This window comes from Camelus dromedarius, chromosome 7 (assembly GCF_036321535.1).
Source record: "Camelus dromedarius isolate mCamDro1 chromosome 7, mCamDro1.pat, whole genome shotgun sequence".
Lineage (NCBI taxonomy): Eukaryota > Metazoa > Chordata > Mammalia > Artiodactyla > Camelidae > Camelus > Camelus dromedarius.
In genome coordinates this window covers 9,696,450-9,707,728 of record NC_087442.1, presented here as the reverse complement: position 1 = coordinate 9,707,728, position 11,279 = coordinate 9,696,450, and the positions used below count along the sequence as shown (strand labels likewise).

Genomic DNA, 11,279 nt, shown 5'->3' with positions numbered 1-11,279 from the left:
CTCCGTTAGACTCATGCTTAATTCCACTCACTCCCTCACCGCTTGCGTATAAACTGCCAAAACATTCCGGCCAGTCCAGCCTCCAAAATGCATCTCAGGTCCTCTCATTTCTCTCCATCGTCACCACTCTGATCCAGGTCCCTCTCCTCTCCTGCCTGTTCCTTAGTGACAGCTTCCTCAGTTTATGTCCCTGCTTTTAGTGCTGCCCCCACAGACTTGCAAGGGAGAGCGAGACAGCCTTAGTTGTCACACATGTCGCTGTTCTGTTTATATGCTTTACTGACTTTCCGTTGTGCTTAGAGGAAAGTGGAAGTGCCCTGTTACTGCTTTACACGATGTGGCTCCAGTTTACTGCTCCTGCTTCGTCTCAGGTGCCTGCTCTTGTCCTTCAGGCATTGTAAGTTCCTCTGTCCCCGGGTCTCTACATACGCTGTTCCTGTGCCGGGAAGCTCTGGGCCGCTCTGGCCAGTTCCTACTCAGGTCCCGGTTTACGTGTTATTTCTCAGTGAGGAGTCCTTTGGCCACGCTATCTACTTAATACCTGCCTCCTAGTATTTTCTTTCTGTTTTTAGTACTACTTCTTTATGACCTATTTTTCCAGAGTTTTTTTTTTCACTTTTTTTCTTTTTTGGGGAGTAGGAGGTAATTAAGTTCCTTTATTTACTTAATTACGTAGTATTTTTTAAATGGAGGTACAAGGGATTGAACCCAGAACCCTGGGCACGCTAAGCATGTGCTCTACCACTCAGCTATGCCCTCTCCACTGATTGTATTACTACTCTTAACACAACATGTGATCATATGTTTTTGTTTACAGACTGTGTACTGTATTTTAAGCTCCATGGGTACACTGCTTTGTTTAACCAATACATACCTGTGCATACAACAGATAGTGGCTGGCTTATAAATGTTAACTCTTTGTCCAATGAATGAATGAACTAAAGACATGAGATTTTCCCGTTGGGAGGGAGAAAAAAAGATTATTAGATTCATGGCACAAATTGCAGTTTCTGGTCATTCATAACCCAACATGTAACAGGATTTGATAAGGCCATTAAGTTGGAATGCTTCCAGAAGGTGTTGGCCATTTTGAGAACTGAAGAAGCCAGAAGCCAGGGATAAAATATGGTGTTTTAGTGCTTGTTGTAAAGAACAGTGAGACATGGCCTGCCTCTTTTGTAAAGTCCATATTCACCAGAAGCCATGGCTTTTCAGAGGAGAAGCAAGAGTGAAAGCTGCAGCCTGCTGGGGCTGGTGCCCTCTTCAGAGATGGGCACAAACAACTTTATAAAGTGGGTTTCTTGTAGACAGCATATAGGTGAATCTTGTTTTCTATCAAGTACGCCAATCTCTGCCTTCTGTTTAGGGTGTTTAGGCCATTTACATATAATGTAATTTACATTTGATGCTTGATATGGGGTGGGTTTCAATCTGTCCTCTTGCTATTTTTTTGTATGCTTTCTACTCATCACATCTGTTCTTGGTTCCTCTTTTATGCCTTATTTTTGAGTAATCGGGTGTTTTTATGATTCATTTTTATCTCATTTGTAGTTATTAAAATAATATTGATTTATAATATTACTTTTTGGTGATGGCATACATGTCTAACTTACCACAATTTACCTTCAAGTGACGTCATACCATTTCACAAAAATGTAAGAACCACAGTGTGTTATTTCTGTTTTCCCTCCCATTCCTTGTACTGTTGTTTTACATTTCCCTTCTGCATATGCTGTAAGACCCACAATGCATTGTTATTATTTTTGCTTTCAACAGTCCATATCTTTAAAAAATATTTTTAAAATAAGAAAAATAGTATTTTATATTTGCTTACGTATTTACCATTAATAAATGTTTATTTCTTTGGAAAGAACAGATTGCCATCTTGTGTCATTTTCCATGTTAAAGGAATTCCTTTAGCATTTCTTTTTTTTTTTTTAACTTTTTTATTGATTTATAATCATTTTACAATGTTGTGTCAAATTCCAGTGTAGAGCACAATTTTTCAATTATACATGAACATATATATATTCGTTGTCACATTCCTTTCTCTGTGAGCTACCATAAGATCTTTTGTATATTTCCCTGTGCTGTACAGTATAATTATGTTTATCTGTTCTATAATTTTGAAATCCCAGCCTCTCTCTTCCCACCCCCTTGGCAACCACAAGTCTGTATTCTATGTCTATGAGTCTATTTCTGTTCTGTATTTATGCTTTGTTTGTTTTGTTTTTGTTTTTGTTTTTGTTTTTGTTTTAGATTCCACATATGAGCGATCTCATATGGTATTTTTCTTTCTCTTTCTGGCTTACTTCACTTAGAATGACATTTTCCAGGAGCATCCATGGTTGCTGCCAATGGTCCTTTAGCATTTCTTGTGGTAAAAATCTAGTGATAAATATTTCAGTATTTATATGTCTGAATAGTCATCATTTTACCTTTTTTTTTAAACACCTTTATTGTGGTATGGTTCCTGTACAGTAAACTACACATATTTCAGAGGTACAATTTGATGAATTTTGATAGATGTGTACACCTGTGAAACCACCACCACAATCAAGATAGCTAACACTTCCATCACTCCCCAAGAGGTGCAATTTTTGAATTCCCAATTTATCCCTTCCCACCCCCTTTACCAACTGGTAACCATAAGTTTGTTCTCTTATATCTGAGAGTCTGTTTCTGTTTTGTAGATAAGTTCATTTGTATCCTTTTTTTTCCCCCCAAGATTCCACACACAAGGAATATCACATGGCATTTTTCTTTCTCTTTCTGGCTTACTTCACTTTGAGTGACAATCTCCAGGTCCATCCATGTTGTTGCAAATGGCATTATTTTATTCTTTTTTATGGCTAAGAAATACTCCATTGTATAAATATACCACATCTTTACCCAGTCATTTGTCGATGGACATTTAGGCTGTTTCCATGTCTTGGCTGTTGTAAATAGTGCTGCTATGAACACTGGGGTGCATGTATCTTTTTGAATTATATTTCTCTCCAGGTATATGCCCAGGAGTGGGATTGCAGGATCATACAGGAAGTCTATTTTTAGTTTTTTAAGGAACCTCCATACTGTTCTCCATAGTGGCTGCACCAATTTACATTCCCACTATTAGTGAAGGAGGGTTCCCTTTTCTCCACACTCTCCAGCATTTATCGTTTGTAGACTTTTTAATGATGGCCATTCCGACTGGTGTGAGGTGATATCTCATTGTAGTTTTCATTTGCATTTCTCTAACAATTAGTGATGTTGAGCATCTTTTCATGTCCTTGTTGACCACCTGGATATCTTTTTGGAGAAATGTCAATTTAGTTCTTCAGCCCAGTTTTTGACTGGGTTACTTGCTATTAATGTGTATGAGATGTTTGTATGTTCTGGAAATTAGTCCTTTGTCAGTTGCATCATTTGCAAATATTGTCTCCCATTCTGTAGGTTGTCTTTTCATCTTGTTGATGGTATCCTTAGCTGTGCAAAGCTACAGTACGCAAAGCAGTATGGTACTGGCACAAAACCAAACACACAGATCAATGAAACAGGATAGAAAGTCCAGAAATAAACCCATGCACTTATAGTCAATCTATGACAAAGGAGGCAAGAATACACAATGGAGAAAAGACAGTCTCCTCAGCAAGCAGTGCCAGGAGAACCAGACAGCTACCTTGTCATCCAGTTGTTTGTATAATTTAGCAATTTCTTCTTCACACTTTCTTCTTTCAGCATCAGTGAAGTTTCCAGTGACTCCAAACGTGCCTGCTGGTTTATCGTTGGTAATAGTGACATCCTTGTCCACTGCAAAAGCTTCCAGGTTGGCTTTCTCTTTGTCAAACTGCTCATCAACAGGCACTGTCTCTCCATTACGCTATTGGTTGAGTTCACTTTCAAGCCACTGAATGGTGTTTTGCAGGGTCTAATTTTTTTCTTTTTCTCTTTCATACTTCTTTTTCCACTGTTCTGCAGTTAACTCAACATTGACACACACGGTGTTCTTAATTGTTTTAGCCCTCTGACCAAACAGGAGTGTGGATTTTGTTTCAGACTCATTGTACGATGACAGGGAGCAGCAAATGACGACAGTGGTTGGACAGTTCCCTCCTAGGGAGTCTTGAAGGATTCTTGTCATTTTACTGTCTCGATATGGAACATCCGTACTACCCTCAGCCAAAGCAGAGATGACATTTCCAAGAGCAGAAAGTGACTTGTTGATGTTCTTAGCTTTACCCAGCACAGCACCTTCAGCTCCAGTTTAATTAACCTTTTCACTACCAGCTAAATCAACCAGATAAAGTTTTCCACTCAGTCTTTGTTACGTTTGCGTGTTCTCTTGTTTTACATTAATAAGAAATATACTGTGACTCCTAGAGCTATGTTCATTCATATTTGTAACTGTTACATGTCTGTTGGATTTTCCTTCATCTATGGTATCCATAACTTCATCTGGACGACATACAAAACGCTCTGTGCACCCAGAACTCGGTTTTTATCTTCATGAACTGTAAGACTGGTCTTGGAAACATCTAGTAGGTCCCTTATCTTATCCAAATAAATTTCAAAATATGAAATTCCAAATTTTCATCCATGGAGTAAATATAATTAAAAATATCTTGCACTATTCTTGGAAAAATTCCCATGCCTTCTGGATCATGAAGTTTACCCTCCATTGTGTGCGTCTTCCCAGAGGAGGTCTGTCCATACGCAGATATGGTTCCATTGTATCCCTCAAGTACATCTTTAACAATCTTTTTCGCACAGTCATTATGCACTTGCTCTTGAGATGTGTTTGACTGGAACACCCGGTCAAATGCACAAGGCTTGGCCGTGATCATCACCGTGTCCTCTCCCTGAAACTTGGCGATGTACTTGTCACCGCGGGTCACCTCGGACTCGTTGAGAGGTCTGAAGCGACACATCACTTTGATGTTGCACTCGGCCGGGTCCACCACCTTCCTCACCACCGGGGCCGGAGGCTGGGAGTCACTCCCTGCCGCTCAGGCTTGGAGTACGCGGGCAGCGCCGGGCTCGCAGGGTTCGCGGGGGTGGAGGCTCCCCAGCGGGGGTGGGCGGGGCGGTGGGGACCCCGGGGGGACTTTTTTGGGTTTTGTTTTTAAGAGTTTCTTTTAATGACTGGTTTTAAGCAGATTGATTATCATGTACCTTAATGTATTTTTTTTTTTTTTTTTTTTTTAGTATGTCTTGTGCTTGGGGTTCATATAGCTTCTTGGATTTGTATATTCATAGTGCCCATCAAACTGGGAGAGTTTTCATCCATTATTTCTTCAAATTTTTCTTCTGCCTCCCCTTTTTTCTCTTTCCTTCTTAGGGGACACAAATTATGCTTAGCCTTTTGAAGTTGTCTTACAGTTCACTGATGCTTTACATGCTGCTTTTTTTTTTTTTTTTAACAGGCTATTTCTTCTGTATGTAACATTTTGGAGAGTTTCTATTGCTATGTCTTAAAAGTTTTCTAATCTTTTCTTCTTTAGTGTCTACAGTTAATTCCATTCATCTAAAACACTGTCATCTAAAACACTGATTTTTTTTTCCATCCCTAGAAGTTTGACTTGGGTCTCATATCCTCCATGTCTTTCCTTAACATGCACATATTTTTCTTTACCTTCTTGAATGTATGGAATATAAGTATATAACTTTGAATTTTCTTGTCTATTATTTTTGGGTCTGTTTCTGTCAATATGCTTTGTTCTAATTATGAGGCATATTTTCCTGCTTCTTTGCATGTCTAGAAATGTATTCAATGTCAGACATTGTGAATTTTACCTTGTATGTATAGATGATATGTATATAGATAGAAGTGTCTAAATCTGTATCTCCTATATATACAACAAGGGTGTGTGTGTGTGTGTGTGTATGAGTGTGTGTGCATATATGTGTGTGTATGTATATATGCACACACATATTAATTTATTCCTGAGCCTTGCTCTGTGTTCTGTTATTTGGAAACACTTTAATCCCTTCAAGACTCACTCTGAAATTGTGTTACATAGAACCAGAGAAGCCTTCAGTCTAAGGCTAACTTTCCCCACTACTGAGGCAGGGCCCTTCTGAGTACCTGATGCATCATGTTTTGCAAGGTTCTTCCACTCCGGCTTGTAGGAATACAGACAGTCGCCAGCACTGTGTGAGCCCCAGTGGCTGTTTTACCTTTTCTTTTCATTGGTTCATTTCCCACCTAGGCTAGTTTCCCCATGCACATGCAGTGATCAGTACTCAGCTGGGGATTTGCGGGGAATCCCCTGCAGATCTCTGGCTCTCTCTCTGGCTCACACTCTCTCTGTCTCTCTCTGTCTCTCTGTCTCTGTCTCTTCTGCAGTTTTCTCCTCTCGGTGTGAGGTGGGAAGCCCCATAAAAAAACGGCAGGACCCCCAAGCAGGGCCACTACTCTCCTGGCCCAGAGGCTCCTTGAGCTTGCTTCTGATTGGTTATTTCCTTTACTCCTGATTGGTCCACTTCCCTAACTTCTGATTGGTCCATTTGTAGTACTTTATTTGCATGGAGCTCACTCCTGATTGGTTATTTCTCTCACTCCTGATTGGGCTATTTCTACAAAGCTTGTTCCTGGTTGGTCAACTTCTGTTATACTTTATTTGCATATGATGTTGCAAAGTGTAAAATTGGCAGCCTATAAAGTCCTGTGTAAACCTACAGACGGATCCAGAGCTTGGAGTGTTAACTCCTCTGGGCTCGCTGGCGTAATAAACCTGAGTTCTCCAACTCTCCGAGTGCTGCTTGGTCTCTCACCTGGATCCAGGTTGCTGTCACAACTGAGCTGTAACACTGAACTGTAACACCGAGCTGTAACACATCTTTCCGCAACAGGTGTGGCTCTCTCCTCTCCATGTAGAGCTTCCCTTCTAGCACTTTATCCAGTGAATTCCAACCACCTTAGTCCCCCTGAATTCTCAGCTCTATATCCTCAAGTCAGAAGGGCCAACCCCTGCTCAGCAACCTAGACATTTCCCCCAGATGATATGCTGGGGGAATTGTAGTCTCAGCTCATGTGTTCTCTCTTCTCAGGAATGACTCCTGCATTGGCTGTTGTCCAGCGTCTGAAAGTCATTGTTTCATATACTTTGTATCGTTTTGACTTGTTTATGATAGTAGGGTAAATCCGGTCGTGTCTGTCACTCCATATTGGCTGGAAGTGCCCACAAGCTACTTTATACATTTCAGTTAGCTCTCTGCTGCCTACAGGATAGAGTTCAGACTCCTTAGTTTAGCTTACTCAGTCCTTTGCAAGCTGACCTCATGACAACCCCCGAACCAGCATCCACCCACTCTTAGTAAATCAAAATATGTGCTACATCTTGATTGTATTCAAACTTCTTGATTCTCAGTGCATCACACATGCTCTTCTCTCCACCTAGGAAGACTATGTATCCCGCATCTAGCCACATTCTGCTTGTTCTCTAAGACTCAGTGCCGTCATCAATTCCTCTTTAAACGTTTCCGGACCTCAGTGTTAGTTGCTACCTCTGGGTTGCCGCAGTACTCATGATATACCTCCATCAGGTACTCACGACACTTCTATGGAGATCCTTAGTTAGACTTCTCCACCTGACTGAGATCTCCTCATCTTCTTAAGGGTAATAACCTCCACATCGTATTCACATTTTCATCCCTCAGCCTAACCCAGTACCTGACTTGCAGTAGATTCTTGGCAGATGTTTGCTGAATGAGTGAACGTCCTGTCACAGTGCACAGTCTTGCTCTCGGCAGATAGTATTGGCCTGCCTATTTGAGGAACTTGGAAATTATAAATAAGAAAACCAAAATAAAACTTGGGCTAGAATAGCTGCCACCGTCTAGCAGGTGTTCCACATTCTGTTTATCAGTAAAGACGCTGAGCAGGTGCTGGCTCCCTTCTGGGATATTATCCCACCATTAAAACAGTTCATAGCCAGTAGTTTTTCCTCTCTCTTTCACAGATGGTGCGGTTCTGTGACTGATGTCTGTAAGAAATAAGTGCAGGAAAGGTTATTCCTTGGAATTTCCTTGGAATTAATGTAACCCTTTTCAAAACACAGCTTCCACTCTGAGACATAATTGGAATCAGGATACGTCTGGCCTGATTGAAGTCCAGCATCTTAAAGATGTACGGCTGAGACATCCCCTGAATTGCCTTGGACATGTGCAATCAGGGTAACATATACTAGAAATTCAGGATTCTTGACTGTTCTTGAAAGCTGACAATTTAGAAAAGAGCAAAACAGTTTGGAAGCCTAGCTCCACAGTCAAGATGGGGACGGGCAATCAGGTGTCACCCTATAAAACAAAGCCCACCTTAACTATAAAGAAAAAAAATCTTGAGTTCATTTATTTGCTTGCCAGGTGAGGGAGAACACACCACTGAAGAATTTCACTAAGTGATCAACTTGAGGTAGGGCTCGTGGAAGTGGGGATCAGGGTACTTTGTCTGCTAGGAGGAGGGTTTCAGGGTGGTTATGCTGGGTAATGATTGCAAACAACTTCCTCTCTGACTAAAACAGGATGACCCCATAGATCTACACATGATTGGCTAAAAGTCCATTGGTCAGAAAAGAGTCTATAATTTGATACCATATGGATCTGACATACTGGAATATTCGAAATTCTTAGCCCTTTATCAGCTTGGTTTGGAGAATGGTGTGCTGAAATTTTGTGGTTGTTTAATGATGTCATCTGGTTGGAAAAAGTTTTGGTGAAACCCAGCTGTCAATTTTGCTCTCGCTCAGGCATATGCAGCTGTTAAGGGGACAGTCTCCTTTTATAGGTGTGATAATATGGTTTATCCCACGTAGAATTCTGGGGGAACACACCCGATTTAGCTTAGAGCAGGGTACACCACGCGCTCTGCATTGCTGGAGGAAAATTAATGATGTTACACGTTTAGGACTCCTGGCAGGTAAAATTTATCACATGCTGAAGAAAAAGAACTTGGACTTTGGAGAAGGGAAGTCTTGGTTTTGCTTTGTGATTTAGCCACCTATTAGCTTGATAAATTCATTTCCATCTGAATATTTTCATGTAAAGCAGAGATAACACTATCAATCTCATCAGTTAATGGGAAGATGAAATGAGAGGATGTATAGGAACTAACTCCCACGGTGGCCTACCTGCACCTTGCCTGATAAACAGTGAATAGCCAACAGCTTTCCTGCCCTGCAAACTCCCACCCACCCCACGTATGTGAATGCCTCAACTGTCCCTCTGTCCCTCCTGGACTCCCAGTCTCCCTCTGAGCATGCCCGTGCTTGTCCCCCACCTTTTCCACGTTTATCCCCTTTTATTTCTCCCTTCTTCTCTCAGCACCCAGAATACTATTTGCAGGTCCAAAAGTTGACCTTTACTCATATTCTTCATTAGTAAGTTAAATATAACTTCAGTACAGAATTCCCCTTTGTTGTATGATTCTAAATGCTCAGTGTTAGAAGTTGAGCTGCTTTGGGGAAGGCAACTAGTCCAGTGCTGCTACAGAGGAGTTTTCGATTTGAGAGCATTAGAGAGCCAGCACGTTAGATGCTCAGGACCAGCAAGTATGTCTCCCTACATCCCTTGTCCTATGTACCGGGCCCAGTGAGGCCTAAAACATGATCCTGCTTTTACAGCAAAGACCTCTGGGACAGGGCTAGAGCATCTTGAAACATTTGACAGTCAGTGAGCGAGGCTGGGTGGTCTGTCATTTTTTCTGATCACAAGAGAAAGTGGACAAGGTGTGAGGATTGTAGGAGACAGAAATAAGTGGGATTAGAAACTAGCAAATGCCCAGATTTCCTATAAAACCTTGTAGAGAACTGGGTACCTTGTTGTTCCGAAAGAAATTGAATGCCTTTGAAAATGTATGAGACTAGATTACTGGCCCTAAAACCTGAAGGGAACTATCAATTTGCCACAATTCTTTTGCCACGTCTAGTTGGAAGTTTCCCCTAATGCTATTGGAAGCACTTTTCTAGAGGAGTGACAGAAATGCATGGCAGGTGGTGACTTAGAATGACCACCGTGCTGTTTAGCACCTTTAGGCTGGTTTGAGACTCTCATGTTGATTGTGCATAAAGGCCATCCATGAATGTTGTCAACAGTGTAAATCTTGTCACGGGGGAAAAAGAAGATTGCGACGTGGGTAGGACAGGTTAGGATAGGATCAGTTATGCTGCAATTAAAAGAAGAAGAAGACCCTGAAATCCCAGTGCTTTGAAACAACCAGGCTTATTTGTCACTCAGACTACATACCCAGCACCAGTCCGTGGTTCATCCTGCTCTAAATACTCAGGACCCACGCTGGCCATCATCTCACCCCATCGTCTGGAAACCACATCCTGTTCCTCAGAACGACCAGCAGGAGAAGTGAGGGCCTTTAATTGCCTCAGCTTGGGATTGACCCCCATCCCTTCTGCTCATACTTTGTCAGCCTGAACCAGTCATCCAGCCCTGATTAGTTGCCAGGGAACTGGGAAATGGGTGAGAAAGTGGAGTATTTGGGGGAGCATTATTGTCCCTGCCTTAGCCTGCTCGTCTGGTCACCACATACCGATTTGCTCCCTTCTCCCCAACTTCCAGAGAAGATCTAAAAGCTCTATGTGACCAGTGCATCTGTCACCAGGACAGTAGTCACAGGGTCAGGTGAGGCCCTGGCGCCCCTTGGTCTGGGGATACAAGGTAAGAAGACAAGTTAGCGGATGCCCACAAACTCGTACACAGTGGTGGGACAAGAATGGGTTAACTGCAGCGAACACTCATGTTCTAGGAGGTCGAGAATGGGAGTTGTGTTCGTTCACTCTGTCCTGTGGCCTCTTCTCACCAGAAAGGGGGCCTTTTCGGCCACTTCCTGGAGGCCTTTCCTTGCGATCTGGGAGGGGTCTCACGTTTCTAAGTATAAGCTCCCCTACTATGTAATGAATCTAATTCCTCCAGTTTCTCTAGGAACTTCTACCCACCTATTTGCATTGCTATGTCCCCCTGCCTCCGCCCTTCCATTGCTTTCATCCCTTCTGCTTGAATGCATTTTACTGTTAGGTGTGTTAGGCACATTCTGAGTACAAAGCACGACCCTGAGGTTGCAGATTAACACCAATGAGGGAGACTCTGGGTTCTCAGTGGTGCTCATACCTCCTGGAAAGTAGATAGGAAAAGATGTTGCAGGGTCGCTTTTTGAGATGCTGATTTGTGCAGGCAGGCCTCGGAGATACTGCAGGCTCAGTTGCAGACCAGTGCAAAAAAGCAAATATCACAATAAAGTGAGTCATTTCAGTTTCTCAGTGCACATAAAAATTACTTTTAGACTGCAG

At 42.1% G+C, this 11,279-nt stretch overlaps 1 pseudogene; it reads right to left on the bottom strand.

The window, feature by feature from the left end:
- Nucleotides 1-3,666: 3,666 nt before the first annotated feature.
- On the bottom strand, nt 3,667-8,146 carry LOC105095050 (kinesin-1 heavy chain-like; annotated as a pseudogene).
- Between the last annotated feature and the right edge of the window lie 3,133 nt (nt 8,147-11,279).